Consider the following 19,403-nt stretch of genomic DNA (forward strand, 5'->3'; position numbering starts at 1 on the left):
GTGTTTTTTTATTGAGGGAGAGAGAGAAAAGGCACGGGGGTAGGGCCAGAGGGAGAGAGAGAGAATCTTTAAGCAGACTCCCTCAACTGAGCATGGAGGTGGATGCAGGGCTCAATTCCAAGAACCCAAGATCACAACCTGAGCTGAACCCAAGAATTGGACATTCAACTGACTGCATCACCCAGGTACCCCTCAATAAATCTTTTTTTGTTCCTTTTCAAGTGCTATTATAGGTGGAGGGGAAAACTGGAGAAGGAGAAAGTCCTGACTGAAATTTGACAGAAATTTTTGATGGCATTTCTATAAAGAAAAGATAAGAAGAGAGGAAAAAAAGAAAAACTAAAGGAATATCAACTTTAAAAAGTCCATAAAGAAATTTATGGGAAATGTAAGCAATATGCTGATGTTTTCAGACACACATCTAAGAAACATCAGAATGTATATTCTAGGTGATTAGTAACATTTCTAACTAGCAGCCAAATATGGGAAAGGAATTTATAATACATTGGCACGTGTGTGGGATACTTACTCACATATGTAAACACACGTATAATGAGTATAAGAAACAAAACTAATGGGCAAAGGGGAAAAAAGAAAGAGAAACAGACTCTTAACAAGAGATATCAAACTGGTGGTTACCACAGGGAAGGTGGGAGGGACTGGGTTACATAGGTGACGGGGATTAAGTTCTACACTTACTGTGATGAGCACCGGTAAGTACGACGGGTGTCATATGGAAGCGCTCAATCACTATCTGTACATCTGAAAGTAAGATTACACTGTATGTTAACTAACTGGAATTGAAAAAAAAAAAACTAAAAACAAAAGAAATGGGGAAAAATTACCTTTGGTGTCCTTGAAATTGCTTAGGAGCTTCCTTCTGTCGTTTACCCACTTAGATACCTATTGACCTCCACATCCATTTCTCACTCTTCCTTTAGAAACCTGCTCTTAGGAAAGTAAGTCAGTAGCTCCTTCTGCCGGTTCTTAGGTTTTGTGCCCTCCAGGTCTCACTTACAGTTACTTCATGCGTCTTTGAGTTGACCATTCCAAGCCTCAGGGAGCACTCTGAGAGTCACAGTCTCTCACTCTTCCTCTGCTTCTATTTCCCCAGACCCCCCCTCTACCCCATGTTACTAATCGATGGAATTGCAGACCACTTCCCCTCTCTCCTATACTTCCTTCTCCTGTTCTCAGTTACATACCTTCTGTTCCTGTGATTTCCAAATTGTGCTCAACAAGAGACTGAGGACAGACATTCATCTGATGAACATTACTCTACATGAAATGAATTCCTGAGGAAAGAAGCCCTAATAATGACTCTCACAGTGACCAGTGTTTTGCTGTAGTTGGGGAGGGTGAAGCATTGTCAGTGTGGGCTGGGACAGAGATCTGAATGTCTTCATCATCCCTGACCTTCCTTGTTATTTCAGCTGATACAAAAACACTTCTGGCACTGAAGATGCGCAGGTGGAGAGGGGACTCACATCCTTACCTCCTTCTGAGATGCAGACACCTGGCATCCACAGGCCACACCGAGCATGTCTAGATTCCAGCTGCTCTCAGACTGGCTCCTGGATCCAGGTTTTGGGGACTGAGCACCTTTCTAGCACCTCCTCCTTCATCTCTATCCATTCATTTCCTCTTGCTCCTTAAAAAATTTTTCCTATTTGCCCATTCTCTTCCTGCTAATTCCATTTTGCACACTCATTTGCTATGTTATTCTTTTTACATTTGCCTTAGCTTATTTTATTATTTGTAATTTTTCTCCATCAACCTTTTGCTTTTCCTTCCTCATTGCATTCTGTTCATTCTCTTTCTTTCTCTCATTTGCCCACATTCTTTGAGCCTTAATTCATTTTCACTTTGTTTTGTGCATGTGTTCTACTTCATTATATCCAATGCCTGTGTTTCCATTAATTCTGAGGCAATAGATTGTTTTCTCCCAGGTAGAAGGAGCACAGTACATGCTTCCTAAGTGTTCCATTCCATTGGGTTTTTCTACAGTTTATAAAGCTTGGCTGGGTCTTCACTGGACCTTTTTCTTGAACATTATCCTCTTTGAAATTTACTTAGTCTTACCCACTTATTAGTTACCTCACATTCTCTTGAATATTTTGTCTAAATCATGCTGATAAGCATAAACTGATTTATTTTTGTGCTTTAAAGTAAATCTCCGGGATCCCTGGGTGGCGCAGCGGTTTAGCGCCTGCCTTTGGCCCAGGGCGCGATCCTGGAGACCCGGGATCGAGTCCCACATCGGGCTCCCGGTGCATGGAGCCTGTTTCTCCCTCTGCCTGTGTCTCTGCCTCTCTCGCTCTCTCTGTGTGACTATCACAAATAAATAAAAATTTAAAAAAAAAATAAATAAATAAAGTAAATCTCCTTAAAACTACCCCTGCCAACACAAATCCAATTAATGAATATTTGAAAATGACAGTGTGGTTTTTGGAGTGCCTGGGTGACTTAGTTGATTGAGTGGCAAGCTCTTGATTTTGGCTCAGGTAATGATCTCAGGGATGTGGAATTGAGAGCCCTGCATAGAGGTCAGGGCTCAGCAGGGAATGTGCTTGAGATTCTCTCCCTCTCCCTCTGGCCCTCCCTTGGGTGAGCATTCTTTCTCTCTCTAAAATAAATAAATAAATCTTTAAAAAAGAAAAGAAAAAAATGACAGTGTGGTTTCTGCCTCTGTATTCATACCCTTTTTATGATTATTAAAAAACACTCTTACTCATTTCTATGAATTTTGAAAAATGTGGATCAAGCTGAAGAACATCAAAAATATTTAACTGATACTGTAGTTGAGGATTAAATAAAAGTTTATTGAAAAACACAAATATTCACCCACACAGCTACTTACCAATTCAATGGGATAGCTAAATTGGATGATGGAAACCTCTATTGTTCTTTAATATTTTGTAGTTTTAGACAGTGTCATGAATGTTCCAGGAAGAACTTTGCTTTGGGAATTATTATATCTTGTTTATGTTCCTATTTCTGCAATTTGGTAAGCATATAACTTTAGGCAAGTCTTAAGTCCTTTAAAATCTGAATTTTTGATTTATAAGGGACAAGTAATATATCCACTCTTTCTACTGCGTAGGGCTGACATGAAGATCAAATGAGATGGTTAGTCACCACATCACGTCTATACAAACTGAACTAAGAAAGTGCTCAGTGATTAGACAAATTCTAGTAAAAAATGCTAAGTGGACCCTGTATCAGTAGATTTTGTTGTCACTGTGCTGGAGTTAATCCCAGAGATGGTGACTGCCTAAATCTGAGTCATTTCGAGATTAAAAATTTGTGTTGTTTCAAGGAGGAATGTAATTGTTTATTTGTATTGGTTTTGTTTTTTTTTTTTTAATTGGTGTTCAACTTACTAACATACAGGACAACATAAGTAGTAAGCCTGGGGAGGTTATTTTAGATATTTTTATATAATTCAGTTAGTATTTGTGAATCGAGTCTGCCTTGTTTTAAGATCCCTAATTCTGAGCCTCATATTAGGACCATATGCAAGAGAAGAAACTCATGACAGCGGAGTGTGGTAACCAAGAGGTTTGTAAACTTGTGAAATCAGTGACATTTGTCTCTGACTCAGCCTACCTGTTCTAACTTGTGATTCCCAATTTTCTTCCTTGTCTTATCTCTGATTTACAATGGAAAAAACCTGGTAATTTGTGTGATAATCAAATGTAAATCCAGGTAGAAAATCTCCCAAAGCTCTGACATTTTCACTTCTTTATAATAGTGCAATTAAAGATTTTCAATCCTTTTAGTATAATACTACACATCAGGAGGACTTGTAGGATGTGTATTTTGAGGGACAAGGTAGAGAATGCTATATGTGTGAATTTAGATCTTACCTTTTTTTTCTGTTTCTGCAGGATTACTCTATTTTTATGCATTTTAAGGTAGCAGATGTACCAGACAAATAGTATTACTTTTTATTCTTCCTCTCAATTTCTTTTCAATATGAAGGATGACCAAAATTTTCACCTCCTTAGGAATCCACTGCTACTCTCAAACAAGGGGCTATCCACTTCCTTCTGATGAAAAGATTACCTGTTCATTTCTGAATTTTTCCTCAAATATATGTCCTCATGGTAGGACATCATAAATTCTGAAATCTGCTCTCTAATTTGTGATGCAATAGGGAATATGCTTTGGGGTTTTAGTTAGAAGCATGCAGAGTGCTTCCAATGGGAATTAATAGAATGTCAAGTAGAATTAGAAGAAGAAAAAGATAAGAATATTATAAGGATTAAAAATATTCAAAACATGTGTTAGCTAAGACCCCTACTGGGTCATGTCACTATTTTAAACTTGATATTTTAACAGTGGCAATTAAAATGGAGTGGCAATTACACATGTTTTTAAGCATAATGAAAGTAGTAAGCCTGAGGAGGTTATTTTATATCTTTTTATATAATTCATATAAGTTATAAGAAAGCATTGGTGTTTACTAAGAGGTTAATAGTGAGACTAACTCAGTGCTGAGTATGTTAGTATCTGCATATTTTGGGATTCAAAAAAGTTAGGTAGATAGATTGTATTAGGCTAAAAAAAGATTTTTCAGGAATAACTCCCCTCTAATAAGAGAACTTCATGTCTTATACACTAGTTCTTTTGACCTCTCAAAGAATTACTCTATTATGATCTTGGTATTAATTATTATTCACTTTTTTTAATATGTAGTTCCTGTATTCTGCATTAGTAAATGAAGGTCTTTCTCTTTTTCAAATAAAGAATATTACATAAAGAAAAAATATTCATGAAAAATCCATTTATTTTAGTTTCTTCGTCATACATTAAGAGACAAGATGGGATAAATCTGAGTCATATTAAAAATAGTAACAAACTTAACTTTTACAAAAGAAATACAATATACAGTCAGGTGTACATCCATTCAAATTTATGTCCAGTTCAGACAACAGTGTAGTGGGAGATGATGAAAAGTGGAGGAAAGAGGTAAAGAGATGGAGATAATATTGTTTGCAGTTTTTTTCCTATTGCTGCAAATAGCTAATTTCGCTTCTTGAAAGATTAGAAAGCTAGAAATATAAGATAATTGGAAGAAAGAGTAGAGCAGCAGAAAAGAAATGATAAGATACATATGGACAAAATGGAGAAAAGATGAAAGGACAGAGAAACCATGCCTCCAGAGATGCCTATACCACAAACCACATGTGCAGATACCAAAACAGGAGGGCTGGTAGAGAACTAGAGGAAGGAGGGGAAGAGAAAGGATGAGAGATCTTTAGAAATAGAGAAGTCTTTTTGTTTTTTTGTTTTTTGCTTTTGTTTTTGGTGTTGTCCTTGTTGCTTCATCTAATTACAGACTTCCCCAGGTCTCCCTTCTCAGAATTGACCACAATGCTTAGAAGTAATTAAAAATAATCTGGTGATTTAACTAGTCTATAGTGGGCCTCTCCTCTCAGCTGAGAAAGCTTTTACATCTTAGGCAGCTTTTTAGTATTTTAGTATTTAGTATTATTTAGCATTTAGTATTTATTTAGTATTTAGTATTTATTTAGTATTATTTTAGTATTTTATTTATTTTAGTATTAAAAGAAAGATATGTGTGTGTGTGTGTGTGTGTGTGTGTTTTAAGAGGTGTATCTCATGATGCCTCAATTATTTTACTACACAAGGCATCCAGTAGTGATGAAAATACAAGACTAGAATTCAGAATACAAGACTGTAGTCCTAGCTTCACCCATGATGATTACTTTTGGGAAACTGCCACAGATATTTCCCAAGGAGAAACCATGGAAAGGCGTTTTGAGTATCTATCATTTGAAGGCTTGTTGTATGGGTGGGTCAGTAATTCAACAGTGATTATGGTACACAGGATCCTTGGTGTCAAGGATTTAACATTCCAATGGAGGGAGCCAGTCAAAGAGCAAAGAAGATAGGTTTAAATACGTCAAAAATGAAAGAATATAACAGAATTCTCTACATTGGAGAATGAATGGGGACAAGTAGGATGTTCTTTGAGTTAGATGTTGGAACAGTCTATTTTTGTGGAGGCGACATTTAAGCTAAATAACTAGATGTCTAGCCCTGAGGAGGTCTGAGGAACGGGCCTAACAGGCAATGGGAAGAGCAAGAACAAAGAGCATGAAGACAAGGGAGCTGGTGCTTTGAGGAACAAAAAGGAGACTCTAGTGGTGACTAAGTGATGGGCAAATGGGGGGAAAGTATAAGGTCATGTATGAGAGGTAGGCAGCAGCTGCACGGGATGTGGCATTTAGTCATTACAATAGGGCTTTGGCAATCTCAAGGCCACTCTGGCCACCATGGAGAACAGATTTGAAGAAGGTAAGTGTTAAAGTAAGGAGAACAGTTTAACGATTTTGCAATACTATGCATGGGAGAGTTTGAGGAAAGCCTAGGGGAGGGTGGAAGAAGGAAGTAGGGAGCAGAAAGAAGAGAACTCAACTTGTATTTCTAAGGTAGTCATTTGAACTTGCCGATAGACATGATATCTGAAAAGAGGAATCAGGAATACTCAAGAATTTAGAAGGATTAGCTCTGAATAGAATTGCAATTTAACAACATGGAAATGACTCAGACAAGATGAGTTTAGTAATAGGAAAACACATGCTGTTTTAAATATACATTTAATTTTTGCATAGGAAATATGTTTGCATAGTTACACATATTTTTAAAGTAAAAAAATATGTTCTGTGAGGAATCTTCCCATCATAGTCCATATCCATAACCCATGATACAAGTGAGGAAACAACCAATTTTTATGTAAAATTTCAAAATTGTGACTAAGTAATATTTATATACATTCCTTTTTTCCTCGTTTGAACATAAACTTGAAATGTATCACACAATGTCTTGTACCTTATTTTTCACTTACAGTATATCTTGGAGAAGTTTTTGTGTTAATGCTTAATAAGTTTCCTAACTCTTTATATGGCTGCTTATTATTTAGTTCTTAATATACTATTCAGTTCTTTAATTTTTTCTCCTAATGAGGAAAATATAAGCTATTTATATTTTTTTGCTATCCCAATGTGTTTTGTAATAATTAAACCTAAATGTGTCATTCTTTGAATATATCAAGGACAAACTCTCAGAAATAAAATTAGAAGATCAATATTAGTGTACATATGCAGGTACATGGTACTTTTTTCTATAGTTTACTGAGTTGTAATTTATATACAATAAAATGAACAAACCTTCAGTATACAATTAGATGAGTTTTTGAGCATATATGTACCTTCTGACCATGATAAAAAATAAAATATAGAATATTTCCAACATATCAAAAAGTTCCCTTGAACTCCTTTTCAGCCAATGACATCCCAGAAATAACCACTTATTTTTATTAACATAGATTATGTTTGTGTGTTTTTGAAAATAACATAAATTGGACCATGGAATATGTATAATTTTGTACCTGGCTTTTTAAATTCAATATATTTCTTTTGAGATTAATCCACATTTATTGCTGATAAGTATTCCATTTTCTAAATATATAAGAACTGAAGAGGTCTTTTTTTTCCCTGAATTTGGGAGAAATATGAATAAAGCTAATTCGAGCATTAATTCTGTATAAATCTTCCTGGACATCTGTTCTCATTTCTCTTGTGTACACACTTCTGAGTTGGGTTGCTGGGCTATAGGGTCAGGATACTTTTAATACTTGAGAAATGACCCCGCTTTTCTATAGTGGCTATAATATTTTACACCTCTACTGTCAATATATGAGAGAAACAACTGTTTTGTATCTTCACAATAATTTGTATGTTTAGTCTTCTAATTTTTTTTTTTTTTTGTCTTCTAATTTTAGCAATTCAAGTCAGTGTGTAGTGACATCTCCCTGAAGTTTTGGCCTACATATCCCTGATGTGCAACTTTTCAAATGTTTGCTACTTGGAGGTCATCTTCTTTGCAGAGTCCTTTTAAGCCTTTCTCTAAGAGGACTCTATTTTGCACCGTCTGTCCTTTTTAGTCCAATTTAACTCTTGCTTTGCCAGAATACTTCCCTTAAAAGCCTCATGCATACCTTAGGAATCATTTTGTGTATACTTCACGCTCCAAGAGTCACATCCATAATTCTTTCTGAGACAGGTATTTTTCTGCTTTTAGTGTTTTTAGCTAATGTGGACAAAACTTCTAAGATTCTTGGAGATCCTTTCTTCCAGCCAGGATTCTACTAGGCACTGTCTGTAGTGTTGCTGAAGACTTATCAAAGAGGGGTCAGAGCCACATCATTGATTTATTCTTTAAAGTTATTTCTCGGGCAGCCCAGGTGGCTCAGCAGTTTAGCATTGCCTTCAGCCCAGGGCCTGATCCTGGAGACCTGCGATTGAGTCCCACGTCAGGCTCCCTGAATGGAGCCTGTTTCTCCCTCTGCCTGTGCCTCTGCCTCTCTCTCTCTCTCTCTCTCTCTTTCTCTCTCTCTCTCTCTCTCTCTCTCTGTGTGTCTCTCATGAATAAATAAATAAAATATTTTTTAAAAATAAAGTTATTTCTCTCATGAGGTTTTTTTCTGTTTTTGTGAGCTGGAGGGACTGTCCTGGGCCTTCCCTATTTTTTCTAAAATCTTTTGAAAACAGATATAAGTATTTCTGCTTAGGATCTCTGTCTTCCTACAAATTATCACACACAGGATTAAAATAATCATCTGGTGCTATAAATATCCTGTCTACATTATTCTTGAGCCATGCCTTTAAGGAAACTTATATTTTCCACACTCCATATTTATTCTGAAGACACTTCACCAAACATGTCACCGTGCTATGCAAGGCGCTTCTGTTTTCTACCCTCCAATGTTTCTGGAGCAATGCATGAGTGACCAACTAGATTGCTACCCACTGGGAACTGTATAGGTTACACCTCTCCAAATCCTAATAATGAAAAACACCTTTCTCTAGGATGGTTTTATTTTCTTATTAATCTTTTTTCATGTTTTCAACTTTAGTAAAATGAGCTATTTAAGTTGAAATTTTAAAAAGGTAACTCAATTTTGAAAAATAAACTATCTCCATTTTTACAAGATGTAATAGCAAACAGTCTATCTTTTATATTCAAGTTAATAAAGAAGGAATGACTAGATAACAATGATATTTTAATATTTTAGGCAAGTCATAGAGGTCTTGATAGTGTATCACAACCTGTGACTTGAAAATCTCTTTTAATTTAATCATAAATTGCTGATATTGAAAGCAGAAGAAATCAATAGCTTAGAAGAAAGAAAAAGAGAGAGGGAGAGAAGAAATCCAAAAAGACTTAAAGAGGTGACAGAGAAGATGGGTGAGTTGGTTAGTAAGTTTGGTGTTTCAGTGGCAGGTTTGGTGGCTGTGGTGGAGGCTTTTAAAGGAATATTACAAGGGTAGCTGTGAGGTTATTCTCTGATACCTGTTTCCCCTAGGCTACCCTCCTTATTAAAGCTGTTATTCCAGCCATATCCTCCATGATTCAGGCTTGCTCTCTGCTTTCTAGCATTCCGGAAGATTCCTTTTCTTTCTTCTATTTTAGTTCCTGAATCCATATGCTATTTTGAACTTAGTAATACATCATTACTTTACAGTTAGGTTTGTTTTTGTTACAAATGAAAAATTTTAAGAAAATATCCCTGTGTAATAGCAGTGCACCACTTTCAAAAGTCATTCTTTTTAGTAACTTTGACCTTAGTTATATGAAATATAGGGTGACTAAGTAGAAGTGAAGCTTGCTTCAATACAATGATGTTAATGTGACAGGACAAAAATAGATGCTATCATTTCATTATTTGTGTATATATATTTTTTCTTCTTTCTCTTGCTCTTTTTTCTTTACTTTTTATTAGATGATGTCTGATATTTTGGAGAAGTCAATTAGTTTATCATTTCTAGGCAGGGAGGAGTCAATACAAAATTCAGAAATTATAACTCAAAATCAGTCTGCAAGGTCTTAAAACAAAAGCCACATTACTATTGAGGAAAAAAACAGATCACCATAGGAGAAAGGGAAGAATATTTTGCATTCCACATTGTACTTTGGAAGGCAAACTAACTTCTCAATTAAAAATAAAAATGTTTTTGGGGAACTGCATGGTTCAGCAGTTGAGCATCTGCCTTTGGATCAGGTCATGATCCCATGGTTCCAGGATCAAGTCCCACATTGGGCTCCCTGCATGGAGCCTGCTTCTCCCTCTGCCTGTGTCACTGCTTCTCTCTGTGTCTCTCATGAATAAATAAAATCCTTTAAAAATTAAAACGAAAATGTTTTTAGATGAATAGAACCTCTAGGATTGTTCTTATTAGTCTTTCATCTTTATTTATAACAAGACTGTGACAGGAATCTATTTTCCTCAAATTACCTTTTCAAATAAGACTAGAGCTCTATCTAATGAAATGACATAATTTTGATGACTATGTTTTTCAGTTTGAACTGAGACGAACACTGAGTTTTTAGTTTTTTGTTTTTTGTTTTTTTTTTTGTTTTTTTACTTTTGTGAATACAGCTTCTATAACCATTCATGTTCAGTCTGTTGTGCGGACATATGTTTTCTGTTGCATACATATTTGGAGTGAAATTGCTAGGTCCTCTAGTAACTGTATGTTTCACATTTTCAGGAACTGCTAAAATTCTCTCCAAAATGTTTGCATCATTATACATTCCACCAGGAATGTACTAGAGCTCTGATTGTTCTGTGTTCTCATCTGTCTTTTTGGTTATTGCCATCCTAGTGGATAAGAAGTGATAGGTTACTGTGATTTTATTTGTATAGCCTAGTGACTAATGATATTGAGCATTTTTGCATGTGCTTATTGCCCCTTTGAATATCTCTGTTGGAGATGATTCTACTTAGATCCTTTGCCTATTATTTAATTATTTCTCTTTCAATTCTGGAATTGTAAGAGTTATTTATATATTCTGGATCCATGTCCCATTTTTTTTAGACTTTGTGATTTTATTTTTTTTAATAAATTTATTTTTTTCTAGTGTTCAATTTTCCAACATACAGAATAACACCCAGTGCTCATCCCATCAAGTGCCCCCCTCAGTGCCCATCACCCATTCACCCCCAACCCCCACCCTCCTCCCCTTCCACCACCCCTAGTTTGTTTCCCAGAGTTAGGAGTCTCTCATGTTCTGTTTCCCTTTCTGATATTTCCTACCCATTTCTTCTCCCTCCCCTTCTATTCCCTTTCACTATTATTTATATTCCGCAAATGAATGAGACCATATAATGTTTGTCCTTCTCCGATTGACTTACTTCACTCAGCATAATACCCTCCAGTTCCATCCACGTTGAAGCAAATGGTGGGTATTTGTCGTTTCTAATGGCTGAGGAATATTCCATTGTATACATAAACCACATCTTCTTTATCCATTCATCTTTCGATGGACACCGAGGCTCCTTCCACAGTTTGGCTATTGTGGACATTGCTGCTATAAACATCGGGGTGCAGGTGTCCCGGCGTTTCATTGCATCTGAATCTTTGGGGTAAATCCCCAGCAGTGCAATTGCTGGGTCGTAGGGCAGGTCTATTTTTAACTCTTTGAGGAACCTCCACACAGTTTTCCAGAGTGGCTGCACCAGTTCACATTCCCACCAACAGTGCAGGAGGATTCCCTTTTCTCCGAATCCTCTCCAACATTTGTTGTTTCCTGCCTTGTTAATTTTCCCCATTCTCACTGGTGTGAGGTGGTATCTCATTGTGGTTTTGATTTGTATTTCCCTGATGGCAAGTGACACAGAGCATTTTCTCATGTGTGTGTTGGCCATGTCTATGTCTTCCTCTGTGAGATTTCTCTTCATGTCTTTTGCCCATTTCATGATTGGATTGTTTGTTTCTTTGCTGTTGAGTTTAATAAGTTCTTTATAGATCTTGGAAACTAGCCCTTTATCTGATATGTCATTTGCAAATATCTTCTCCCATTCTGTAGGTTGTCTTTGAGTTTTGTTGACTGTATCCTTTGCTGTGCAAAAGCTTCTTATCTTGATGAAGTCCCAATAGTTCATTTTTGCTTTTGTTTCTTTTGCCTTCGTGCATGTATCTTGCAAGAAGTTACTGTGGCCGAGTTCAAAAAGGGTGTTGCCTGTGTTCTCCTCTAGGATTTTGATGGAATCTTGTCTCACATTTAGATCTTTCATCCATTTTGAGTTTATCTTTGTGTCTGGTGCAAGAGAGTGGTCTAGTTTCATTCTTCTGCATGTGGATGTCCAATTTTCCCAGCACCATTTATTGAAGAGACTGTCTTTCTTCCAATGGATAGTCTTTCCTCCTTTATCGAATATTAGTTGACCATAAAGTTCAGGGTCCACTTCTGGATTCTCTATTCTGTTCCACTGATCTATGTGTCTGTTTTTGTGCCAGTACCACACTGTCTCGATGACCACAGCTTTGTAGTCCAACCTGAAATCTGGCATTGTGATGCCCCCAGATATGGTTTTCTTTTTTAAAATTCCCCTGGCTATTCGGGGTCTTTTCTGATTCCACACAAATCTTAAAATAATTTGTTCCAACTCTCTGAAGAAAGTCCATGGTATTTTGATAGGGATTGCATTAAACGTGTCAATTGCCCTGGGTAACATTGACATTTTCACAATATTAATTCTGCCAATCCATGAGCATGGAATATTTTTCCATCTCTTTGTGTCTTCCTCAATTTCTTTCAGAAGTGTTCTATAGTTTTTAGGGTATAGATCCTTTACCTCTTTGGTTAGGTTTATTCCGAGGTATCTTATGCTTTTGGGTGCAATTGTAAATGGGATTGACTCCTTAATTTCTCTTTCTTCAGACTCATGGATGGTGTATAGAAATGCCACTGACTTCTGGGCATTGATTGATCCATGACTATAAATATTTTTCTCCCATTTCATGCATTGTCTTTTCACTTTCTCCTGACTGTCCTAATTGCTGGGATATTTTTGTTTGTTTGTCTTGTGATTTTTTATTGTGAGTTTTTATTTATTTTTATCTTTAAAATTTATTATTTATTTATTTAATTTACTTTTTGTATATTTTTTATTGGAGTGCGATTTGCCAACATATAGTATAACACCCAGTGTTTTTATTTATATTATTTTATACATTTCTGTGAGAGTTCAGTGTAATCTGTTTTCAAGGAACATTTTTTTCCGTTGAGTATTTGTGTTTACTTTTGCCAAATGCCTGAACCTATTTCCTTAAGTAGCAAGTTAAAAGAAAATTCTCACACTGATGTGTGGGAACTTACAAAGAATGTGATGACAAGCCCAACCTTGTGAAGGACCCATTTATTTTCATCTATATCCAGAATCAAGTTTGGGTAACTTTTTTTTTTTTTCTGTTTTCTCTGTTAGGCAGGCTTTCTTCTAATAATCTCTCTCTCTCTTCCCAGACTCTGTGCACTCAGCATGGCACTCTGTTATGGTGCAAAACCCAAACCACAGTTATCTCCCAAGTTTGTAGGATCTCTAGGCAGCAGAATTCTGTAGATGTTCTCAGAGTGGGCAATGGTTCAGTGCTGGTCTACCCTCCTGGGACGGAGTGAAGCTTCATACTGACCTCAAGTGAGACATTTACCTTCTTTTAAAATCTTCAATTGATATTTTTTTTTTTATCCTTTTGGGAAAGGATTCTTCTTTCCTAATATCCTCATTTTTTTTCATTTTTGTTTTTTTTTTTTGTGGGGTTTTTTTTTTGTTTTTTAAATTTTTTTATTGGAGTTAAATTTGCCAACATATAGCATAACACCCAGTGCTCATCCCAAGTGCCCCCTTCAGTGCCCATCACCCAGTCACCCCAACCCTCCCCTTCCACTACCCCCTTGTTCATTTCCCAGAGTTAGGTGTCTCTCATGTTTTGTTACCCTCACTGATATTTTCACTTCAATTGATTTTAACAGTTATTTTACATGATTCTAGCAGTCTTAGATGTTTTGTAACTAGAGGGATTTCAGGATTTTGATTGTGCTATGCTGCAGACACAAAAATCTTATGTAATATTTTATCAGTTTAGAGTACAATCCCATCTACCATTGGAATTATACTTTATATGGTCATGATTTATTTAATATAGAGTGTGCTATAAAGTAAGACTGAAATTTTATGTTTACTGTGTTAGAAATAAGAGTAGAATATAAGGTTTATAGCAAATATTCTTTTTTTTTTTTTTGCAAATGTTCTTAACTTACTTTATTTTCTTCCATTTCCCTGAAATTTTCATGTATTCTATGTTCCTTTTCTTCATTTTTTTTTCTTTACAAGTTTTTATTTAATTCTAGTTAGCTGACAAAAATGATAAAGTTGGTTTCAGGTGAGGAATTTAGTGATTCATCACTTACATATATACCCGGTGCTCATCACAACAAGTGTTCTGCTTAATATCCATCACCCATCCAGCCCATCCTTCACCCATCTCCCTTCATGAGCCCTCAGTTTGTTTTCTATAGTTAAGAGTCCCTTATGGCCTGCTTCTCTCTTTCTTTTTTTTCTTCCCCTATGGTCATACGTTTTGTTTCTTAAATCCCACATGAGTGAAATCATATGGTATTTGTTCCTTTTCTTTAAGTACAAGGCTTTCATCCCTGTAATTACTAAAATATATGAGCAATATATGTCCTTATGTATTGTAATTTTTTAAAAGATTTTTAAAATTTATTCATGAGATACACACAGAGAGAGGCAGAGACACAGGCAGAGGGATAAATAGGCTCCCTGTGATGTAGGACTTGATCCTGGAACCCCGGAGTTATGCCCTGAGCCAAAGGCAGATGCTCAGCTGCTGAGCCACCCAGGTGTCCCTGTATTGCAATTTTTTAACAGATAATATCTCACAATAAAGTGCACATATTCCTTAGTTGTAGGTTAACTTAAATAATATTTCACCAGTATATAAAGTATTTCATCTTTTCTTTCTTCATTCAATAAATATGTTTGAACTGCTGAGTACCAATATATATGCTAGATACTAGAGATGCATAGAATTTAGCCTAAAAACAAAGCTGACATTAACATCTAACTGCAAATAATTATGCCATAATTTATGCAAAGGATGGAAATCACAGCATGCTGTAAATAAGTAAAATAAAGAAATGTGAACTGGCCAAGGACATACAGGAAAAGTGTTCTAAAATGTAAGATTGTGAGGGGTTTGTGGGTTGTTCAGTCAATTAAGCTTCTGATTATTTATTTCATCTCAGCTCATGATCTCAGGGGCCTGGGATTGAGCCCTGAGTTGGGCTCTACGCTCAACAAGGAGTCTACTTGGGATTTTTCTCTCTCTCCCTCCTCCTCTACCCCTCCTTGCTTCTCAAATAAATAATCTTTTTAAAAAAACTTAAAAAATTAATATTTTGTCCAGATTATACCCCTAGGAAGAAGTAAGCTAGGTGTAGAAGTAATGGAAGGTCATTCTAGGTGAATGGAACAGTCTGGAAATAGTCCTAAACTAAGATTCCTGATTCTTTTGAGAACTTATAAGAAAGTAGATATGATACAACATTATGAAAAAAATAGATTGGATTGGTAGATTAGTAGATTCCAGAGGCAGATTGGGTTTTGAAGGCCAGTGAAGGATATGAACCTGTGTCTCTTAATGTCACTAAAATAGTTTTACCCAAGGAAGAAAAATTGAGAATTGCATTTTAATCACATCACTGGGTGCTTGTGCAGAATGCATTCAGGAGAGTAAAAAGAACTTATACAGTGGTTTAGAATCCATTAAAAAGCTGTTGTCTAGAGGAAGCAAGAAATGTTGGTGACTTGAATTCAGAGAGGATACTTACGATCACCATCAATGACTATGGGATTCCCAATTTAGCATGCACTACCCCCTCTTCAACAATAACAAATCAGATTTAGCTGATAATTACAATAAGGATTACATGCTTGCCAAAGGCAAATTTAAGTATAATTTTATGTAAAGCACTTGGAAAGAAGTTACATGATACAGTGCTTAAAATCAAGACATATGCAGAAGCATATTTATTTATTGAGGTTTGAAAGGAAACCTGTGCATACTTATAATATGTCTTGGAACATTTGGTTTCAAGGCTGCTTTTTGTAGCTCTACTGAAATTGTCCTTGCATTGGTTCCTTCTCTCTGGTATCTTACATTCTCTCTAGCACCTTACATTGACTCTACTGTCAAATTTAATTATTTATTCTTATTTTTTTCTCATTGGATCAAGAGTTTAGAATCATATTTTCCCATTGTTGTACCCATTATTGCACACATGATTTGTACTGGTACCTCATTTAAAGACAGTATAAATTTATGAATGTTACTAACAATCCATATCTATTAAAATCATCTCTATTAGTATTGACCATATTTTAAAATATTGATTTCTTCACTAATAAATATATATTGAATATCTACGGAAAAGGGCTCAATGATTTTAAATGTGTATTTTGCTGTAGGTCACTCATTATCATTATGTGTTTTAGCAGCAGTAAGGATTAATTAAAATATTTTATTATTTTATGCACAGGTTTTGCTTCTGCACTGGTCACTCTAACATAAGAAGAGTGAAACTGTGGGATCCCTGGGTAGCGGAGCGGTTTGGCGCCTGCCTTTGGCCCAGGGCGCGATCCTGGAGACCCGGGATCGAATCCCACGTCGGGCTCCCGGTGCATGGAGCCTGCTTCTCCCTCTGCCTGTGTCTCTGCCTCTCTCTCTCTCTCTCTCTCTGTGACTATCATAAATAAAATAAATAAATAAAAATAAAATAAAATAAAGAAGAGTGAAACTGTGTATTTTATATAACCTATTCAACTTCTGTTAGCACAGTATTTGTAAGTTGTCTTAATTATATAGTGCCCAAATCTAGAAGTTCTGTGTCAAGATAACACATTGGAACTGTAATTTTCTCAATTTTCTCATGGCCCCTTGCATCTTCTGATTTCTTAGTGTATAAATAATAGGATTCAGTAAGGGTGTGATAACAGTGTAAAATAAAGCAAGGACTTTATTGCTTGCAAAACTATTGAATGACCAGGCATAGATAAAGATACAAGGCCCAAAGAACAGAGTGACCACAATGATGTGTGCAGACAGTGTTGGCAGAGCCTTGGCGAGCCCCCTGGATGATCTTTGTTGTACAGTGATCAGGATGACAGTGTAGGAGACAAGCAGCAAGATGAAACAGATGAATGAGAGCAGCCCTCTGTCAGCAATGACAAAGAATTCCAGGGTATATGTGTCCATCAAGCAAGCCTAATCACAAGGTCACAGAATATATTGTCTATGACATTGGGGCCACAGAAAGGCAAGTTGACTGTTAAAACCATCTGGCTCATGTTGTGTACAAAACCAATTGTCCATGATAGTATTATAAACCCACTCATCAGCCTGTGGCTCATGATTGTCCTATAGTGCAGGGGGTTACATATGGCTACATATCTGTCGAAGGCCATGGCTATCAAAAGAGTTGCCTCAGCACCCCCAAACAAATGCATAAAGAACATGAGTCATGCAGCCCCGTATGGAAATGGTCTTGTATTCATTGAGCAAGTCCATGATCAGGTGTGGTGGCAGTGAAGAGACACGTATCCAAAAAAAAAGAGGTTTCCAAGGAGGAAGTACATGGGAGAATGAAGGGTGGAATCAAATGTTACTGTGACCATAATGAGAATATTTCCCCACACGGTAGCGCTGTAGATAAAGGAGAATGTTACAAAGAGGAAAATCTGAAGTTCCCATCGTCCAGAAAATCCTAGTAAAATAAACTCAGTCACTACAGATCCATTTTTAAGATCCATTTACTTGATTCACAAAGGCTCCAGAAGTTCTTTTATACAATGCCTCGGTGGCTCAGTCAGTTAACTGTCCAACTCTTTTTTTTTTTTTTAATTTTTTTATTTATTTATGATAGTCACAGAGAGAGAGAGAGAGAGAGAGAGAGAGAGAGAGGCAGAGACATAGGCAGAGGGAGAAGCAGGCTCCATGCACCGGGAGCCCGACGTGGGATTCGATCCCAGGTCTCCAGGATCGCACCCTGGGCCAAAGGCAGGCGCTAAACCGCTGCGCCACCCAGGGATCCCGAACTGTCCAACTCTTGATCTCAGCTCAGGTCTTGAGCTCATGGTCGTGAGTTCAAGCCCTGCATTGGGTTCCACTTAAGAAAAAGACCAAAAAGATGAAAAATAAATAAAGCCACAATTAACACTGATGTTTTCTATTTTATTTGATGATAATAGTTGGTGATATGAGAAAATATAATTTTAAATATATCAGCATTACCATCTACAATTTAAAATTATTTTATGGGTCACATCACTTTAAAACAACATTCTTATAACTATGCAGCAATTAAAAGCATTTGAAGGAGTGGAGGTTTTTATTTTCTATTGTTTTATTCTATAAAATGATACTCTTATCAATTGGTCTTGACTGCCACTAATTTTCTCACTTAGAAAAATTAGATAAGTAGTTACATTAGTATTTTTTGTCTTTTATTATCACAATGGCTGTCACCTCTCGAGATCATGTTACAACAATATATAAGAAATATAGAATTTCCTAATTTGGAAGATTAGGAAATTGTATTGTCCTGTATCTCCGAAGTCATTTTAAGATCTTTCAATGTTTCTAAAGTAAACAAAGAAAATGTAAATGTGCATACACACATACAAACACACACATACAACTTAGGGGTTAATTTGTACATGAAGGAAAGCCTTTAATTCATTAAAAATAATTTGCTCTTGCAGTGCCTGGGTGGCTCAGTCTGTTAAGTGTCTGTCTTCGGCTCAGGTCATAATCTCAGGGTCCTGGAATTGAGCCCAGCAATGGGGAGTCTGCTTCTCCCTCTCCCTCTGATCCACTCCCCTGCGCATGCTCTCTCTTTCTCTCTGCCTCAAAAACAAATAATAAAATCTTTAAAAAAAAGATTTGATTTTTATTTTCTATTGTATAATATATTGAGAATTTTTTAAAATATGGACTCATCCTCAGATCTTTATGAACTTTTTTTCTCAATTCCTGTATTACTATTATTCACAGTGAGATGTGTGTGCATTGTGTATAAATGTATGTATGGGTGTTTAAGAAGTAAATAGTGAAATGATTCAACTTAACCTATAGATTTTGTTTTGGTTGTAAAGTATCATACTAAATTTTCTTTACTTGGCTTTTTAGACATTGTTTATAGGATCTAGAGTGATCAAAAATGATCAGTAACTATTAAGTGATTGCTGTATGCTAAACTGTTGTTAAGTGTGTCACATACATTAATGCATTCAATGCTCATAACAATCCCTTGAGGGGTGTATTATTATTATCTTCATTTTGCATTAAGGAAACTATAGTATAGAAGTCTTTCATGACTTACAGTAATCCAGCTAACAGTGGTCAAAACTGGTATTCAAGCCCAGTCAGTCTGATCCTGAATTGGGTACATATATACATATTGCCTCCAAAATTAAAGGAACATATATTTATGATCAAGTTATCAAGTAT

General features: G+C 36.1%; 1 protein-coding gene and 1 pseudogene across 1 annotated transcript in view; both read right to left on the reverse strand.

The window, feature by feature from the left end:
- Positions 1-19,403, reverse strand: part of LOC144302912 (olfactory receptor 4F3/4F16/4F29-like) — a 113,063-nt gene that overhangs the window by 16,908 nt on the left and 76,752 nt on the right. The gene's annotated exons all lie outside the window — the stretch shown is intronic.
- On the reverse strand, positions 16,770-17,704 carry LOC144303642 (olfactory receptor 4L1-like; annotated as a pseudogene).

Source organism: Canis aureus, chromosome 32 (genome assembly GCF_053574225.1).
Source record: "Canis aureus isolate CA01 chromosome 32, VMU_Caureus_v.1.0, whole genome shotgun sequence".
In the NCBI taxonomy this organism is placed as follows: Eukaryota; Metazoa; Chordata; class Mammalia; order Carnivora; family Canidae; genus Canis; species Canis aureus.